The following is a 20,289-nucleotide window of genomic DNA, read 5'->3' as shown; positions in this document are numbered from 1 at the left end:
CTAGATATACTAAACTGGACCCTGAATCTCCCTCTCACTTTATTTCTCAATCAGCCCCATACAAGAAAAAAGCTCCCGCCCGGAGTGGCCGTCCTCGGTGCTGCGGTGCGCCGGGCGCGTGGGCTGCCGAGGCGGCCGGGCCCCTGCGCTCGGGGCGCCACGCCATCCGTGTGTGCCCGCTGCCCCAGAGGTGGCGGTGGCTTGGTGCTCGCGGTGCACCGAGAGGGCCAGCGCGAAGATTCATCACCCATATAATGGACTTTATAGATGACTGTTTTATTCTGGATTTCATGGTACCAAAACAGGAAACATTCTTAATTTCTCATTTCTGCAAGTAGTCATGACTACTGAGAAAAGAATTTTTTTAAGCTACAACAGAATTCATTTTGGTACCTTTTATGGAAATCCTGATTTTTTTTTTTTTTTGATTTTTAATAACTTTTTGCTAAAGGTATGAAGAAGCAGCTTATCTTGTTAGGCAAATACACATTAATAAGAATGTCTAGAAGAGGATCAATCCTTCACCCCTGGACCCACTGGCTATTGTTGGGACTCACTTTGCCCTGTAGCTTGGTATTATTTACGCACCTTCTGGAATGTGCCCCTCAAACTGATAGAAACGCATCTCTTCCTGCTGTTGTCGGAGAAAATTGTGGTAAAGAGTATTATCAAGCCCTCCTGCAGGAACAAGAAGAACATTATCAAACCAGGGCAACCAGTCTGAAACGCCAAATTGCCCAACTAAAACAAGAATTACAAGAAGTGAGCGAGAAGATGAAATCATTACAAGAGAGAAAGAATATAGGGGCTAATGGCGTAGGCTATCAAGGCAAGAAAGAGCAAGCATCTAGTGATCTTCTAGAATTTCTTCATTCCCATATTGACAAAGCTGAAGTTAGCACAGGAGCCAGACTACCCAGTGAGTATGGGGTTATTCCTTTTTAAAGTTTTACTTTAATGAAAGTGTTTCAGTTGGAAATGGGTCTCACTCGTCATCCTGAAGAAAAGCCTGTTAGAAAAGACAAACAAGATGAATTGGTAGAAGCTATTGAAGCTGGCTTGGGGGTCATTAATAATTCTGGTGAAGATGATGAACAGGAAGATGAGGAGGGTCCCCTTGGAGAGAAACTTATATTTAATGAAAATGACTTCATAGAAGTTATTATTGCACTGAGAGAGATAAGGGAACACAGTATGAACTCTTTTTTAAGAAAGCAGACCTTATGGAATATAGACATGTGATCCTCTTCCGCCTTTTTGGACCTCTCATGAAAGTGAAGAATGAGATCGTTGATATTACTAGATCAATTATTAATATCATTGTGCCACTTGCTGAAAGAACTGAAGCATTTGCACAGTTTATGCAGAACTTCAGGGATGTTTGTATTCATCAGGACAAGAGAATTCATCTCATAGTGGTGTATTTTGGTAAAGAAGTTCTATCTAAAGTCAAGTCTATCCTAGAATCTGTCACAAGTGAGTCTAATTTTCACAATTACACCTTGGTTTCATTGAATGAAGAATTTAATCGTGGACGAGGACTCAATGTGGGTGCCCGAGCTTGGGACAAGGGAGAGGTCTTGATGTTTTTCTGCGATGTTGACATATTTTTCTCAGCCGAATTCCTTAACAGCTGCCGATTAAATGCTGAGCCAGGTAAAAAAGTGTTTTACCTCGTGGTGTTCAGTCTTTACAATCCTGCCATCGTTTATGCCAACCAGGATGCCCTGCCACCTGTGGAGCAGCAGCTGGTTCACAAAAAGGATTCTGGTTTTTGGCGAGATTTTGGCTTTGGAATGACTTGTCAATATCGATGAGATTTTCTAACCATTGGTGGATTTGACATGGAAGTAAAAGGTTGGGCTGGAGAAGATGTTCATCTTTATCGAAAATACTTACATGGTGACCTTATTGTGATTCGGACTCCAGTTCCTGGTCTTTTCCACCTCTGGCATGAGAAACACTGTGCAGATGAGCTAACCCCTGGGCAGTACCGCATGCACGTGTATCCAGTCCAAAGCCATGAATGAGGCTTCTCACCCCCACCTGGGAATGATGGTCTTCAGGGAAGAAATAGAGATGCGTCTTCATAAACAGGCATACAGGACAAACAGTGAGGCTGTTGGTTAACAAAATCATTAATGCATAACAGTCTGAGCCACAAACCAGCACTATTTATTTAGCCTTAATTCCAGTTCCAGATGCTGTGCCTCTTCCAGAATAGACTTGTTTATTTTTCATATTCTTTCTGACATTACTTTGGCAGTTCAACTTGATAGAAGAAGAAACAAGTGTTTCATCACAAAACCTATTTTGTGACAATACTGCACTATGGAATAGTAGACAAAATGAAATCTGCTTGTCCCAAAAGTAGGTTTGAATCAGTTTTCTACCTGATGCCCATGTTCTGATTGTATGTGGGATTGCATGCTTTGATGGCATCTGGTGGAGGGATGGAAAATGCTGGGCTGATGGTGGGTCAATCAGCACATTGCTTGCAGATGGGACCGAGTGATACAGATGAGGTGCAGGAATGGATATTATATCTTCATTTCACCTGCTGACCACTACGTCGGTCAATCTGATTTTTGTTTTGTTTTGTTTTTCTTTGTTTTTTTTCATGGTACTGAGGATTGAACCCAGGGGCCCTCTACCACTGAGCTCTATTCCCAGATCTTTTTATTCTTTGAGACAGGGTCTTGCTAAGTTGCCAAGGCTGGCCTCCAACTTGCAGTCCTCCTGCCTCAGCTTCCTGAGTAGCTGGGGGCATGCACCACCATGCCCAGTAACTGCTTCAATTTTAAAGGAAGAACTTTCATTGGTAGCTTAAATAATCCTTTTTTTACTGAAGCAGATAATAATTAAATGACACATCTGAAATTCCCAACCCATAAAGAGAAGGCAGAAACCAAAACCCCTTAACTTAATATTGCTTAGCCCTCAAATGTCTGTTTTTAAATAAGTGGATAATAGTAGAAAATAGTTTAGAATCTATGACTTGATTAAAAATGTTATTACACTATCAATATGTGGGGGATTAGTCGTCAAAGTTGCTATTGACTGTTTTGAACAAACAAATGTGGAAGCATTTTATCAGAGCATTTAATCATATTGGAATGCAAGATACTAGCTATGTTTGAACATCAAGTTTATGTAAGCAAGATACATCAGGGCCTTCCTAAGGAGGCTCAGAATAAACAAGTATAGTATGTATTTTTGCTTTGTATCATCTCATTTAGCATGGATCCATATGTATTTATTATCCTTTACTTTCTAATGTATTATATTTGCTGTATCTGTATTTGCATTATTATAATACTTTGAATTGAAAAAGAATTTTAGGGGAAGAAAAAAGCAATTTGTTAAGGTATATACCATAAGACCACTTTGATTTGAGAAAAGGGAAGGAGGGGAAGGTAGTCTGAATGAAAATCTGAATTACAGAGTGTTTTAGAGAAATACATACTTACAGATAGAATGTTTTAATTGACATATAAATTATATTCATGAGACAAGATGAATAAGAGATTATATTCAGATAGGACTATACTACATAATTTATCACACATGAACTTTTGCCAGTAGGTTAATTGCTAGGTTCAGAAATTAGAAGGTGAAAAGCATGCATAAATTTTTTATCCTTTGATTTTTAAAAGGGACCTACTATTTGTATAAAAACCCCTGAAAATTCACAGGAGAAAAATTAATATTCATTTTGCTCTGTAACTCATATTATGAAATGTTGGCAAATTCCAAATTTCTAGGTGCTACATGAATTAAATTTTACAATAACTTAACTAATTATTCTTACAACTTTTAAGTTGGGATAGTTAGCTGTTTTTAAAGATGTGTAAAATGTTCTCTGCAAAAATAATTCAGGCCATTGTCTCCTTTTTGTTTTTTTTTATTTTATTTTTCTTGTAAACAAATGGGATACATGTTGTTTCAGTTTGTACATGGAGTAAAGGCATACCATTTGCATATTCATATATTTACATAGAGCAATGATGTTTGATTCATTCCGTTATTTTTTTCCTTCCCCCCACCCCTCCCACCTCTCTTTTCCCTCTATACAGTCCCTCCTTCCTCCATTCTTGCCCCCCTCCCACCCCCCCATTAAGTGTCATCATCTGCTTATCAGTGAGATCATTCCTCTTTTGGATTTTTGAGATTGGCTTATCTCACTTAGCATGATATTCTCCAATTTCATCCATTTGCCTGCAAATGCCATAATTTTATTACTATTTATAGCTGAGTAATATTCCATTGTATATATATACCACAGCTTCTTTATCCATTCATCAATTGAAGGGCATCTAGGTTGGTTCCACAGTCTGGCTATTGTGAATTGAGCCACTATGAACATTGATGTGGCTGTATCTCTGTAGTGTGCTGATTTTAAGTCCTTTGGGTATAGGCCGAGGAGTGGGATAGCTGGGTCAAATGGTGGGTCCATTCCAAGTTTTCTCAGGAATCTCCACACTGCTTTCCAGAGTGGCTGCACTAATTTGCATCCCCACCAGCAATGTATGAGTGTACCTTTTTCCCCACATCCTCTCCAACACCTATTGTTGCTTGTGTTCTTGATAATCGCCATTCTAATTGGGGTGAGATGGAATCTTAGTTTAGTTTTAATTTGCATTTCTCTTATTACTAGAGATGTTGAACATTTTTTCATATATCTGTTGATTGCTTGTACATCTTCTTCTGTTAAGTGTCTGTTCATTTCCTTAGCCCATTTGTTGATTGGGTTATTTGTACTCTTGGTGTAGAGTTTTTTGAGTTCTTTATAGATTCTGAAAATTAGTGCTCTATCTGAAGTATGAGTGGCAAAGATATTCTCCCACTCTGTAGGCTCTCTCTTCATATTGCTGATAGTTTCCTTTGCTGAGAGAAAGCTATTTAGTTTGAATCTATCCCAGTTATTGATTCTTGCTTTTATTTCTTGTGATATGGAAGTCCTATTAAGGAAGTCTGATCCTAAGCCAACAAGGTGAAGATGTGGACCTACTTTTTCTTCTATAAGATGCAGGGTCTTTGGTCTGATTTCAAGGTCCTTGATCCATTGTGAGTTGAGTTTTGTGCAGGGTGAGAGATAGGGGTTTAGTTTCATTCTGTTGCATATGGATTTCCAGTTTTCCCAGCACCATTTGTTGAAGAGGCTATCTTTCCTCCATTGCATATTTTTGGCCCCTTTGTCTAGTATGAGAAAATTGTATTTATTTGGGTTTGTGTCTGTGTTCTCTATTCTGTACCATTGATCTACCTGTCTATTTTGGTGCCAATACCATGCTGTTTTTGTTACTATTGCTTTGTAGTATAGTTGAAGTTCTGGTTTGCGATAACCCCTGTTTCATTCTTCCTGCTAAGGATTGCTTTAGCTATTCTGGGTTTCTTATTCTTCCAGATGAATTTCATGATTGCTTGCCCTATTTCTGTGAGGTACATCATTGGGATTTTAATTGGAATTGCATTGAATCTGTATAGCACTTTTGGTAGTATGGCCATTTTGACAATATTAATTCTGCCTATCCAAGAACATGGGAGATCTTTCCATCTTCTAAGGTCTTCCTTAATTTCTTTCTTCAGTGTTTTGTAGTTTTCATTGTAGAGATCTTTTACCACTTTGGTTAGATTGATTCCCAAGTATTTTATTTTATTTTTTTGAGGCTATTGCAAATGGAGTTGTTTTCCTCATTTCCCTTTCAGCTTGCGTATAAAAATGCTGTAGATTTGATTTTATAGCCTGCTATTTTGCTGAATTCATTGATGGGTTCTAGAAGTTTTCTGGAGGAGGTTTTTGGATCCTCTAAATATAGAATCATGTCATCCGCAAATAGTGACAGCTTAAGTTCCTCTTTTCCTATTCGTATCCCTTTAATTTCTTTAGTCTGTCTAATCGCTCTGGCTAGAGTTTCGAGGACAATGTTGAATAGAAGTGGTGAAAGAGGACATCCCTGTCTTGTTCCCGTTTTTAAAGGGAATGGTTTCAGTTTTTCTCCATTAAGAATGATGTTGGCCATGGGCTTAGCATAAATAGCCTTTACAATGTTCAGGTATGTTCCTACTATACCTATTTTTTCTAGTGTTTTGAGCATGAAGGGGTGTTGTATTTTGCCAAATGCTTTTTCTGTGTCAATTGAAATAACCATATGATTCTTCTCCTTAAGTCTATTGACATGATGGATTACGTTTATTGATTTACGAATGTGGAACCATCCTTGCATTCCAGGGATGAACCCCACTTGATCGTGGTGCACAATTTTCTTAATATGTTTTTGGATACGGTTTGCCAATATTTTGTTAAGGATCTTTGCATCTATATTCATCAAGGATATTGGTCTAAAATTTTCTTTCCTCAATGTGTCTTTTCCTGGTTTGGGTATGAGGGTGATATTAGCTTCATAGAATGAGTTCGGTAGGGTACCCTCCTTTTCTATTTCCTGGAATACTTTGAGAAGTATTTGGATGAGTTCTTCTTTGAAGGTCTTGTAGAACTTGGCTGAGAATCCGTCTGGTCCTGGGCTTTTCTTGGATGGTAGATTTTTAATGGCTTCTTCTATTTCATTGCTTGATATTGATCTGTTTAAATTGTGTATGCCCTCCTGGTTCAGTTTGGGCGGACCACATGTCTCTAGAAATTTGTCAATGTCTTCGGTTCTTTCTATTTTGTTGGAATACAGATTTTCAAAGTAGCTTCTCATTATGTTCTGTATCTCAGTGGTGTCTGTCATGATATTTCCCTTTGCATCATGTATTTTAGTAATTTGAGTCTTCTCTCTCCTTCTCTTTGTTAGTGTGGCTAAGGGTTTATCTATTTTGTTTACTTTCTCAAAGAACCAACTTTTTGTTATGTCAATTTTTTGAATAGTTTCTTTTGTTTCAATTTCATTGATTTCAGCTGTGATTTTAATTATTTCCTGTCTTCTTCTACTTTTGCTGTTATTCTGTTCTTCTTTTTCCAGGGCTTTGATCTGTACTGTTAGGTCATTTAATTGTTGACTCTTCATTCTTTTCTGGAATGCGCTCCATGCAATGAATTTTCCTCTTAGTACCACTTTCATAGTGTTCCAGAGATTTTGATATGTTGTATCGTCATTCTCATTGACCTCTAAGAATTTTTTAATCTCCTCCCTGATGTTTTCTGTTATTCATGTTTCATTCAATAGCATATAATTTAGTCTCCAGGTTTTGGAGTAATTTCTCTTTTTTATTTTGTCATTGATTTCTACTCTCAGTCCATTATGATCTGATAGAACACAAGGCAGTATCTCTATTTTTTTGCATTTCCTAAGGGATGCTGTGTGGCATAACACATGGTCTATTTTCGAGAAGGTTCCATGTGCTGCTGAGAAGAAAGTGTATCTGCTCGTTGATGGATGGAATATTCTATATATGTCTATTAAGTCTAGGTTATTGATTGTGTTATTGAGTTCTATGGTTTCTTTGGTTGGATTTTGTTTGGAAGATCTATCTAGTGGTGACAGCAGTGCGTTAAAGTCACCCAGAATTATCGTGTTGTGGTCTATGTGATTCTTGAAACTGAGAAGGATTTGTTTGATGTACAGGGATGCACCATTGTTTGGGGCATAAATATTTACTATCGTTATGTCTTCCTGATTTATGGTTCCCTTAAGAAGTATGAAATGTCCTTCTTTATCCCTTCTGACTAACTTTGGCTTGAAGTTCACTTTATCTGATATAAGGATGGAAACCCCCGCTTTTTTACTGAGTCCATGTGTGTGGTAGGTTTTTTCCCCTCCTTTCACCTTTAGTCTGTGGATGTCTTTTTCTATGAGATGAGTCTCTTGCAGGCAGCATATTGTTGGGTCTTTCTTTTTCATCCATTCTGCCAGTCTATGTCTTTTGATTGAGGAGTTTAGGCCATTAACAGTCAGGGTTTTTATTGAGATATGATTTGTATTCCCAGTCATTTGGCTTATTTTTGGTTTTTAAGTTGGCTTGGTTTCTCCTTTGAGTGGTTTTTCTCTAAGGTAGTTCCTCCTTTTGCTGACCTTCATTGTTGTTTTTCATTTCCTCCTCATGGAATATTTTGTTGAGAACATTCTGTAGTGCAGGCTTTCTATTTGTAAATTCTTTTAACTTTTGTTTATCATGGAAGGATTTTATTTCATCTTCAAATCTGAAGGTTAGTGTTGCTGGGTATAAGATTCTTGGTTGGCAACCATGTTCTTTCAGAGCTTGAAATATGTTGGTCCAGGCCCTTCTAGCTTTTAGAGTCTGGGTTGAGAAGTCAGCTGCTATCCGTATTGGTCTCCCCCTATATGTAATCTGATGCTTTTCTCTCGCGGCCTTCAAAATCCTATCTTTATTTTGAATGTTAGACATTTTCATTATAATGTGCCTTGGTGTGGATCTGTTGTGATTCTGTGCATTTGGTGTTCTGTAAGCCTCTTGTATTTGATTTTCCATTTCATTCTTCAGGTGTGGGAAATTTTCTGGTATTATTTCATTGAATAGGTTATTCATTCCTTTGGTTTGTATCTCTGTGCCTTCCTCAATCCCAATAATTCTTAAATTTGGTCTTTTTATGATGTCCAATAGTTCTTGGAGATTCTGTTCATGATTTCTTACCATCTTCTCTATTTGGGCGACTTTATTTTCAAGATTAAATATTTTGTCTTCATTGTCTGAGGTTCTGTCTTCCAAGTGGTCTAGTCTGTTGGTGGTGCTTTTCATTAAGTTTTTTATTTGGTTTATTGTTTCCTTCATTTCAAGCATTTCCATTTGGTTTTTTTTGAGACTCTCTATCTCTTTGTTGAAATGATCTTTTGCTTCCTGCGGGTGCTCTTTCAGCTTATTGGTATTATCATTCATTGCCTGCATTTGCTCTCTTATCTCATCCTTTGCTTCGTGAATCATCTTAATCATGTATAATCTGAAGTCCTTTTCTGACATTTCTTCTAACATACTGTCATTGAATTCTATTACTATAGAATCTAGATTTGTTTGGATCATTTTCTTCCCTTGTTTTTTCATGTTGTTCATGTATCTTCCCCTCTAGTGCTGCAGATCTGGGGTATTGCAGATTTCCCCCTATAGGCTTATAGTGGCCCTATAGGTTTCCAAAATCCTTTTCTTTAAGAGGAGATCAATATTAGGAGTGCCCAAATCAGACACTATGCAATCCTAGACCAAATAGCCCCTGACAATGAGCTTCAAGCCTCCAGCAGGCGTCTCAGGATGGGATTTGCCCCTCCCGAAGATTGGAGCTATGGCTTCCAGGATTATCCAGGATGGCTGCTCTGGCTTCCAAATGTGTTGGCAAATGGGAAGCTGCAGCTCAGGGGTGGACATGGTCAGCTGGAGGTCCTGGAGACAGGATGCAGTTGGTCCGGCAGTGGTCCTGGAGGTCGGGTGTGTTCTGTGTGGTTGTGGGTTCCAGGAGGCCCGGTGCAATCAGTTGGTCTGGGTTCCCAGTGATAGGGTGCAGTCAGTTGGTCTGGGGGTCCTGGCGGCAGGGAGCAGTCAGTTGATGTGAGGACCCCAGAGGCAGGGAGTGATCAGTCGGGCTGAGGGATCCTAGAGACGGGACTCAGTCAGTCCGGCCAGGGGTCCTACAGGCCCTGGCTGTTGTCTCAAAATGGCGGCAGCCACGTGTAATCAAACCTGCAGGTACTGTTAACAGTGAACTTCCAGGCAGCAGCAGGCAGCTGGTTTTCCACTGGTGGTCTGCGGTCAGTCTGCTGGCAGCTGTCGGATGATCGGGAAGTGAACCTCGAGCGTTGGGTGATGGATAGGGGTAAGGCAGGCGATGGACAGGCGAGAGGCAGGCAAATGGCGGATGATCGATGCCTGACAGTGAGCAATCTGCTCTCAAAAAAGGTGTTGATATGCTTGCAGATTGCAGGTGATCACAGCAGACAAATGGGGTAAAGAGCAGGGGATCGATAAGCAGCAAAAACTGCCTCACCAAGAAACAGATATCTTCTGCTTGAATCCAGCGTTGTGGAGTGACAAAGAATGCAGCCTCCCTCTAGTCTGCCATCTTGGATCTCACAGGAACATTTATATCATTTAAATGTCAGAGAAAAATCCCACCCATAAATGCTGCCGCTTGCTGCTGACCAGCGGGACAAATGACATGTATTCTTCAGAAGTTCACGAAGCAGCTTCCCATTGTCTCCTTTTTGTACACAGTTATTTATTATTAAGACCAGCGAATTATGGTATTTAAAATGAGAGAGGGGCTGGGGATATGGCTCAGTGGTAGAGTGTTTGCCTTGCAAGCACAAGGCCCTGGGTTCAAACCCCAGCACCACAAAAAGAAAAAAAAAAAAAGAGAGAGAACTTATTTGTAATGGAAAGTTGCAGCTTTTTTTTTGAGAAAATCAAATTATTTTACTTTTACTCCTATTTTTTAAAACTCTCTTTTAATTTAAAGATAGAAAGGATAGAAAGTAAGCAGTGGAATCGTAACTATTTTGACCTTAAATGATACCAATAAAGTATTTTAGTACCAAAAGTTAAATGAAAATTTATTTCTATCATAAAATGTCATAAATACAGAAAAGTACATAATAACCAATTGTGTATGAAGAATAATGAAGCAAACACCAGTATACTGCCATCTGGTTGAAGATACAAGATATCACCAATGACCTAGAGTATATACACTTACCCTCCATAATAGTCACCATCTGACTTTTGTGATAATTTTCCACTTTTTTTTTTTGTCATAGGTCACTCAACAATATCTCTATCCAGAATTCTGTTTAATTTACCCATTTTTAATTTTTTATATATTATTTCATAGTATGTTCTTTTTGTATAATATTTTTGAGGTTCACCCATATTAACCTCAACACTGGTTCATTTTTAGTACTGAATATTTCATTATGTGAATACAGTATTAATTTCATTGATAAATATCTGAGGTTAAAACAAAAACAAAAACAAAAAAAAAAAAACTCAAACGAGCTGAGGAGGGCCCTCAAACCCCTATCCGAGATCTGGTGACAATGGCCTTTAAAGTCTATAACACCCAAGAAGAATCAGCTGAATGGCCAGGGAGGCTCGTTTACAGAAAAAGGTGACTCTCCAGTCCCAAGCCTTGGTAGGTGCCCTGCAGCCTCTGGCTCCGGTAAGAGCTTCAAAGGGGGACTGGCAATCCTCTCCGCCATGGGCCTGCTGCAAGTGCAGATGTGAAGGTCACTGGGCTCATCAATGCCCAAACCCACGGCCCCCCACCAGGCTGTGTCCTCCCTACAAACAAGGAGGACACTGGAAGAGCGACTGCCCCATGGCTGGCCCCTCCCTAGCACCTCTATGCAGGAGTGTGACCAGCCGGGCAGTCCCTTCCCCTGAGCTGTTGGGATTTGCAGAAGACTGAAGGAGCCCGAACTTGGACCCCCATCACCCTCTCTGAGCCCAGGGTAATGCTTCAGGTAGCAGTTAAGTCCATAACTTTCCTCTTGGACACAGGGGCTACCTATTCTGTCTTGCCTGCCCACTCTGGGCCTTTATTTCCTTCCCAGGTATCAGTTATGGGAATTGATGGAAAACCCCCTTTCCCAAGTGGAACAGCTAAGTTAGCCTGTGCCCTGGAGGGACACCCTTTTATAAACACCCCCATATTGCCAGTAGGTAAACCCTCAGGAGCCTGTTGCTTGGTCCTGGATCTCCATCTAATTAACAAGGCAGTTATTCCCATCCACCCAGTGGTTCCTAACCCTTACTCTCTGTTCTTCTCTCAACCCTGCTACACTTCTCCCACTGTCCCCTCCTCCCTCAACCATCAGCCATTCATATCCACAGGTGCTGGAGGCCCTACGTTCACCTCCTGAAGACCTCTTCAATTATTCACTCCCCTCACCTGACCTAACCATCTTTGTAGATGGCAGTTCCGTGCTTGGTCCTGATGGACGCAGCTTATGCAGCTTATGCAGTAGTCACCACCGCCTCAGTTCTGGAAGCCAATTACCTTCCAGAAGGGACCACTTCCCCAAAAGCCGAACTCTTTGCTCTGATTAGGGCTCTAATTCTATCCAAAGGTAAACAGGTTAACATGTACACAGATTCCAAATATGCCTTCTTGATTGCTCACTCACATTCGGCTATTTGGAAGGAGTGCAGATTTCTTACCACAATGGGGTCACCAGATAGGAAGGAAAAATAGAGGGTTCTAAGTATGGAAATATATTCAGTAGAAGGAAAAAGAAAATGTTTCTGGGTAAGAAAGTCTTTGTGTGATAAAATACATGAGGGTTTAAGTAAGTGCTAAGAAAGTCTGTGAGTAAAAGACAAATTTCAACAAGTTTGCACGTGACAAAGTTGGTTATATGTATGAGAGACAATCAGTTAAAGCTATTTAAGGTTTTTCCTAAGATTAAATACTAATGTACTGATATAAAATCTATATGTTAAAATGACAAGGATCCCTTTAAAAACACCAATTTACCCTTGACATTGTGTCTGTTAAGTTTTATTTTTTAGAAACTTCTTAAAATGACATTTAAGAAAGAGTGCGAAGGGCAGTATAGGAAAATGGGACAACAGTGACTGAGATTGGGGTCTCTGATGACCTCATGGCTGTGGCATGTCTGGTGCCTGGGAGTGTTCCTGTGCAAGGGCACAAGATGCCTGGCTACTGTAGCAGTACCCTCTCTGGGGAGGCTCTGTGCAGGAGTCCTATCAGCTCTGACATTGATCTCAGGCACACAGCTCTTGGGCAGGATGGAATTCTTTTGCTAGATAACCAGTGTTTCATTAGCTCCCTTCTCTGGTTCCTTCCCACCTTACAGCAACTTTGGACAGTGGACTTTCTTGAGAGCTACGCAGAGCTCCTAACGTTGCACTTTGTAGCTGTGAAAAAGTTACACAGATGTCCTAGTCTTTGTAGCTTTCCTGAAAACAAAGAATAATGCTTACATAGTCTTTAACCTCATAATAAGACATATAAATAAAGAGTGCTGACATAACTTTTTAGATCTGCATTTCCATCAGAGAACAGAGCTCTATCTGATCCCAGCTTAATCTTCGAAATCTGTGTGTATACATCTTTATTTTCTAATCCTCCTTTGCCCCTCACTGAACTTGGGAATTTGGTCATGCAGGTCATGGCAAAAGAGGCAAAAATCAGCTTCAGAAACCGAACACTTTACCTAAGCATTGTGAAGAACCACGTCTTACCTGAGATAAGGCTCTGTCTCCCACCCTGCTGCATGTTAGAATGGCTCCAAAACAAACCAGACTTTAACTCATTTAAAGTTGTGTTCAAAAGTTCGATGTTTGTTGTAAAGATTACTGTGATCTCAAACAGGGGATATAATATATAACTCAGCTGAAATTCAAGATAGCAGCATATTGCTCACTGTCAGGCACCTATCATCTGCCATTTGCTTGCCTCTTGCCTGTCCATTGCCTGCCTTTCACCTATCCATTGCCCACCGCCTGAGGTTCACCTCCGGATCGTCTGACAGCAGTCAGCAAACTGACCACAGACAGCCAGTGGAGCGCCAACTGCCTGTTGCTGCCTGGAGTTCACTGTCACAGTACCTGCAGGTTTGGTTACACATGGCTGCCGCCATTTTGAGATAACAGCCAGGCCCTGTAGGACCCTTGGCTGAGCTGATTGAGCCTAGTCTCCATAATCCCTTAGCTGGGCCGATCACTCCCTGCCTCCAGGGCCTTCATATTGACTGCTCCTGCCACCAGGACCCCCAGACCAACTGATTGCATTCCGCCTCCAGGATCCTGCAAACAGACCAACCGCACCCCGCCTCCAGGACCTCCAGCTGACCACACCCACACCCCCGAGCTGCAGCTCCCCATTTGCCAACACATTTGGAAGCCAGAGCGGCCATCTTGGATAATCCTGGAAGCTGTATCTCCCATCTTTAGGTGGGGCAAATCCCATCCTGAGATACATGCTGGAGACTTGAAGCTCATTGTCAGGTACCTCTCTTGCATCAGGCTACTGAAGATTGGGAGGTTTGAATACTATATGATTGTTTTAGTGTAGATTTTATTTTTTCTCCTTATTGAAGAATTTTAAGTATTTATTTCTTTACTTTTCTCACTCTTTTCCTTTTGTTTACCTGCTCCCCCTTTCTCCCTTTTTGCATGCTAACAACCAACTTCTTTTGATTACTCTCTCACTCTTTCTACGATATAGAACTTCTATATATTTTTTTCTTATCCCATTAACAGCTACATCCTACACCCCTCCACATCCTCTTTGTCCTCCATTAGAAACTGTAGGCCTTATTGCAAATCTATTTGTTATACTGAAGATAATAATTGAACTCATTCTGCTTATTATGACAATATTGTTAATGTACTCATAGGGGTTATTTGGTCTAGGGTTGCATACTATCTGAACTGGGCACTGCTAATTTTGATCTCCCCCTTAAAGAAAAGGTTTTGGAAACCTATAGGGTCACTATTAGCCTATAGGGGGGGAAACTGCAATACCCCAGATCTCCACTGCTAGAGGAGAGGATACATGAACAACATGAAAAAAAAGGGAAGAAAATGATCCAAACAAATCTAGATTCTATATTAATAGAATCCAGTGACAGTATAATAGAAGAAATGTCAGAAAAGGACTTCAGATTATACATGATTAAGATGATTTGTGAAGCAAAGGATGAGTTAAGAGAGCAAATGCAGGCAATGAATGATCACTCCAATAAGCAGTTAAAAGAGCAACTGTAGGAAGCAAAAGCTCATTTCAACAAACAGAGATAAAACAAACAAACAAACAAACAAACAAACAAAAAAACCCAAACAGAAATCCTTGAAATGAAGGAAACAATAAACCAAATAAAAAACTCAATGGAAAGCATCACCAAAAGATAGACCACTTGGAAGACAGAACCTCAGACAATGAAGGCAAAATATTTAATCCTGAAAATAAAGTTGCCCAAACAGAGAATGGTAAGAAATCATGAACAGAATCTCCAAGAACTATGGGACATCCTGAAAAGACCAAACTTAAGAATTACTGGGATTGAGGAAGGCACAGAGATACAAACCAAAGGAATGAACAACCTATTCGATGAAATAATACCAGAAAATTTCCCAAACCTGAAGAATGAAATGGAAAATCAAATACAAGAGGCTTACAGAACACCAAATGCACAGAATCACAACAGATCCACACCAAGGCACATTATAATGAAAATGTCTAACATTCAACATAAAGATAGGATTTTGAAGGCTGCGAGAGAAAAGCATCAGATTACATATAGGGGGAGACCAATACGGATAGCAGCCGACTTCACAACCCAGACTCTAAAAACTAGAAGGGCCTGGACCAACATATTTCAAGCTCTGAAAGAACATGGTTGTCAACCAAGAATCCTATACTCAGCAAAAGTAACCTTCAGATTTGAAGATGAAATAAAATCCTTCCATAATAAACAAAAGTTAAAAGAACTTACAAATAGAAAGCCTGTACTACAGAATATTCTCAACAAAATATTCCATGAAATTCAAGATAGCTATTACACAAACCAAATGGTTTACAGTTAGTGATTCCATTTTATATTTTCCTTGTAAACTCTGTAACTGTTGCCTGATTAATTTTCTGCAGAAGAACTGCTTCAAGAGCAAACAACATAAATTAACTTGAAATAGTAAGCCATCACCAATAGGACAGATAATACAGACCCCCCAATTAGATAAAAAGGGGGTGAATAACTGTAAAATTATAGACAGTAAAGTTAAAGCTCAGTACTCTTACTTTATGACTGGTGAGACTAACTTGCTGGATGTTTAAGATCAAACTTAGAGATGGAGATTAAAACAAAGGGGCCAAAATAAAACAAAACAAAACAAAATAAAAAATAAAAAACAAAAAACAGTATTTGGTTTTTACCCTGAGGGTCAGCCTGAATCTAGGGAATGAGAGAACTTCTCTAAGGAGCTTTGCAACTCTGGGTCACACAACCTCCTGATCAGGGAGATGGATGAGGCCACTGGAGAATGAACGGCCAATCAGTGCATCTGCTGCAGAGGAGGGTCATTGGAAAAGGGAGACATCCTTGATGCTTCCAAGGGAAGCCACCTCATCAAGGAGACCCTGTCTAACAAATGGCATTAACGGAGCTAAGAAACTGCTCTTATGTTTCCTACGAGTGAACCCTGTGGGAACTCAGCCGACTCTTTAACAAGACAGAAATAGGTCAATTTGACCAGCTTGGTCTTAAACACCTAGCAAAACAGTTAAAACTGAAATATAGCCATTCTTGGGCACTTAAAAGAAACAATAGTTAAATGCAACCTAAGATGTACACTTGAGTTAACCCCCTAGAATAAATAAAGACTGGAAGCTACAGGAGAGAGATTCTTAGGCAGATGTACCTGCTAACTGTCAAGAGAAACTGCCAGAATCAGGAGTTTTTAGTTTGTTTAAGGACTACAGATCCTCCTAAGGTACACAGGTAGGCTTAATCTATGCTTGCTAGTATGATTATCTAGCCTTAAGTCACAGGAATATAGAGATCTCTACTAACCACAGGCTATACCAACAAGAGGACTTGGTTATGCAGTCACTGCCAACCAAAAGCTAGAACAGCAGCTCCAAGAGGTGGTAGGGGCATCTGTTGCCCCCCTGGCATCCTTACAAAGACAAAGAACATCTAGTGCTGAAGTTTCCTTACAGAACCGTCAAGCGCTAGATCTTCTGACAGTGGACCAAAGGGGAACATGTCTGTTCTTAAGAATGCTGCTACTACATCAATGAAACTGGACTGGTCCAGAAGAATGTCAAAACTCTCAGGCATCTGAGTGAAAGGCTGAAGCAACAACAATCAAATGACCCCTGGCCAGGATGGCTGAACTCCACTCTTGCCACCTGGCTGACCCCTATCCTGACTCCCCTATTTGTGATAGGATTTCTGCTAGTGATTGCTCCCTGTCTTCTCAGGTTTGCCCGGAACCACATGAGTGAGGTTGCCAGGGTGACCTACAACCAGATGCTCCTACACTCTTATAGCCGCCTCCCCACCGACCTAGAACCCGAACCTTTTTCTCCCCACGATGCCCCCTAACATGCAGGAAGTAGCCAGATGGACTCCGACGCCCTATATCACCAAAAAGGTCGGGATGGTAGGTCAGGATTGGAGAGAATATATGAGAAAAAACAACTGAGGCAGAAGGCAGCACACCAAACAGCAACCAAACGGGCAGAAAAACTCCACTGACCCTTACCTCCACCTGTCACTCAGCAGGGCCCCACCCATCCTGGCGTATAAAGACCCTGGGCAGCAGGGGCCATGTGCGATTTTCTCTGGCTCCCTACCCCGACCTGTACCCTGGGGGACTGGGAATTTCGCCCGAGAGCCAAATTCCAATAAAGCTTGCTTGGGCTGCTTTTTGCCTGCTTCTGTTTGGCCACTAGCCCTGCCCCTGAGCTTACAGGGAGATTCCCTCAGACCTGGACAAACATGCCGGGTGTGGTGTGGTCCTCTGGCCGTCAGCCTGGCTGTCCGATGTAGGATGCGGGGTGGCTGTCAATCTTGCCCTCTCACCTCTAATCCAGGTACCAGCCAGGACAGAAGTCAAGTTCTGGCGAGAATGAGAAAACGGGGATGTGCTTGTGGTGAATCCTGGACATGAAGCAGCTCTGAGGAGCCTGTGTGTCCCCTTCAGCGCCACCCCCACTCTGAGATCTGGCCAGCTGGTCTCTGGATGTGCCTCCTTGCTTGGTGAACTGCGGGGTTGCTCCTGGGATCTGAGGCTGACGGCGGGGTGGGAGTGAGTCTAGCCATTATGGGTGGGTTTGCAGGGATGTGGACAAGGGCCTGGTGTCCTCGGCTCTGGAGCTGGACCGCTCCTCCCCAACGTCCCTTTCAGTTCTCCTACTGACCATTCTGTTCCTGATCTAGCCCAGTGGCCCCAGCACCTGTTCTCTGGAGACCCAGCTTGTATGTCAGTGGTTGTGCTGCTGCTGCTGCTCATTGTTGGGGCAGCCCTGGTCATCTGGAGACAGGCCCAGAACTCCACCCCTCTTCACTTCAAGGTCGGTGGCCTGCTGTCCCCAGACTACCCACCCTGGAGCACAAACCTGGCTGTCCAGGTCTGAACACCAGGGAGAACATGGAGGGGGCGGGTTGCAGACACCAGCAGACACCCACCAGCCCCGTCTGGAGCCCAGCATGCAGTACTAATCCATTCCCATCCCATTTCTTCTGGAGTGTCCCATGGGGGTCCCTAGCATGGACCAGCACTACTGCACAATGTGAATAGGGCTGGGCCTCCCACCTGGGGGGATGGGAGCTCTCAGGCGGCTGGTGTGCTGAGGGCTCGGAGTGGCCCACAGGTCCCTGTGCTGCTTGTCCTCTCCCTGGTGAGCATCACTGTGCACGTCCACCTGATGATGCAGATGGCCGCTGGGACCTGGGTGCCATTCGGGGACTGGATGGCGATCGGTGAGCCACTTTCTGGGGGAAGAGAGGCCTTTTTTTGCGGGCTCCACAGTTCCCTATCAATTCTCTGGACCAGTCTGCAGCCTGATATAGAAAATCCTTGGGGCTAAAGCAGAGTGACCGCTTCCCACCTGGCCGCCTCCCACCTGGCTCTCCCACTTCCCCACTAGGACTTGCTGTCTGTTTTGGATATGGGATCAGGCAGAGCTTGGAGGAGAATGATCGACAGCCACCAGCCTCCAGCTCCCCCGCTGCTCCTGAAAACACCCCTACCGCTGAGTCCTTTTGAGTGCAGAGAACAGAAGCTCCAGGACGGCCTGACTTGCTGGACTGTGATGGTTGGGTGTGTTCTGAGCCCTCCATCGCCACTGAGCGCAGTGCTTGAAAAGAGGTTTTTAGTCTTTTTTAATTGACAAAAATTGTACATGTAAGACACACGGCGTGTTTTGATACGTGTAGACTGAATGGCTGAGCCAAGCCATGAACATCTTCATTTGCTCGGGTACTGATTTTCCTGTGGTGAAAACTTTGGGGATTGAACCCAGGGGTGCTTTATCACTGAGCCATGTTCCCAGCCCTTTTCGTTATTTTCTTATTTTGAGAGAGTCTCGCTACGTTGCTGAGGATGACCTCGCACTTGTGATCCTCCTGCCTCAGCCTTCCTAGTGGCTGGGTAGGGGTGGGCATGTGCTGCCACTAGGCCTGGCATGTGAAAACATTGAAGATCCCCTTAGCAGTCTTCGCATGTGTAGCACATGGCTATTTGTGATAACACGGATGAACCTGGAGGGAATTATGCTGAGTGAAATAAACCAGGCACAGGAAGACAAGTACCACATGATCCCAACGAGGGACCTAGGAGCCCGACTCAGAAGCAGAGAAGGGCTGGGGCATTGTGCAGCAGCCCTGGCTGCCAGCCCCAGCACTGGGGTGGTTCCAGTTAGCTGGCAGGAGTGAGTTCAGGAGAGCCACAGACAGCACGGGGGGAGGTGGGGTGGGGTGGGGGGTGTCCGTCAGGTACGGCTGCTCACCAGCCCTTTCTTAGGCTTAAGACAGGGCCTCACCAGGCTGCCCACAGTGGCCTGAAGTGTGCGATCCTGCTGCCTTGGCCCCCTGAGCCACCGGGCTTGGTCACAGGAGTGCACCATGTACGGTGCCTGGCTCCACATCTGTCAGTTGCCCAGGCCGTGCCCAGGCTCCTTTCTGCTCCGGCTTCTCACATTCCTGTTTCTGTTCCGCTGTGGAGTCCTCCCCTCCTCACTGATTTCTAGCCCCTTCTCGCCCCCTGCCCCCATCCGCTCCCATTTATGCAGAACTGGCAGGAAGGGCAGTACTCACCCATTTGGTTAGCACTGCGTGGCACAGAGGGGGCCCCTGGGTCCCTTCTGATGCTGGCATACAGTCCACAGAGACGGGGGTGCTATGAAGGACGAAGGCCTCTATGAGGCTCTCTGGTGTGGAGCATTGTCTCTGAAGGACCCTGCCTTGGGGCTTGGGTCTGACACCCTCCCCTGAACACGCTCCCTTGGGACTCGATCTGTAACTAACCAAACACTGAGCACCAAGTAGCTCTAGCTGAAATGCAGCCCCAACCCTGAGGAAAAGCAACCTTGTCCGGGAGCCTCTGCCCACCTCCACAGGACACCCTGGGCTGAAGGTTCTCCCACTGGCTGTGACAGCTCCCCTGCACCTCCCAGCCCCCCTCACAGCTCCTGAGCCCCATCCTGAGCCCTCTCTCATCTGTCTCCCAGGACCCGGCCCTGAGCTCTGGTCTTTGGTCCCCATGGTCCAGGCCCTCCTCTCTCCAAAACCAGTGCCCTGGGTGCCAGCCCTCCCAGTCTTGGCTCCTACGCTGGGTGCTCGGCTTTCCCCAGAGATGATCCTACCAGGAGCT

General features: G+C 43.0%; 1 pseudogene across 1 annotated transcript; it reads left to right on the top strand.

The window, feature by feature from the left end:
- Positions 1-422: 422 nt before the first annotated feature.
- LOC306648238 (chondroitin sulfate N-acetylgalactosaminyltransferase 2-like) lies at positions 423-3,892 on the top strand (annotated as a pseudogene). The gene has a single exon. The product of its transcript is annotated as a chondroitin sulfate N-acetylgalactosaminyltransferase 2-like (transcript).
- The last annotated feature ends 16,397 nt before the right edge of the window (positions 3,893-20,289 follow it).

This window comes from Sciurus vulgaris (assembly GCF_902686455.1).
Source record: "Sciurus vulgaris genome assembly, chromosome: 17".
Taxonomy (NCBI): domain Eukaryota; kingdom Metazoa; phylum Chordata; class Mammalia; order Rodentia; family Sciuridae; genus Sciurus; species Sciurus vulgaris.
Note: the sequence above shows the minus strand (reverse complement) of the source record. Positions and strands in the feature narration are given on the sequence as shown.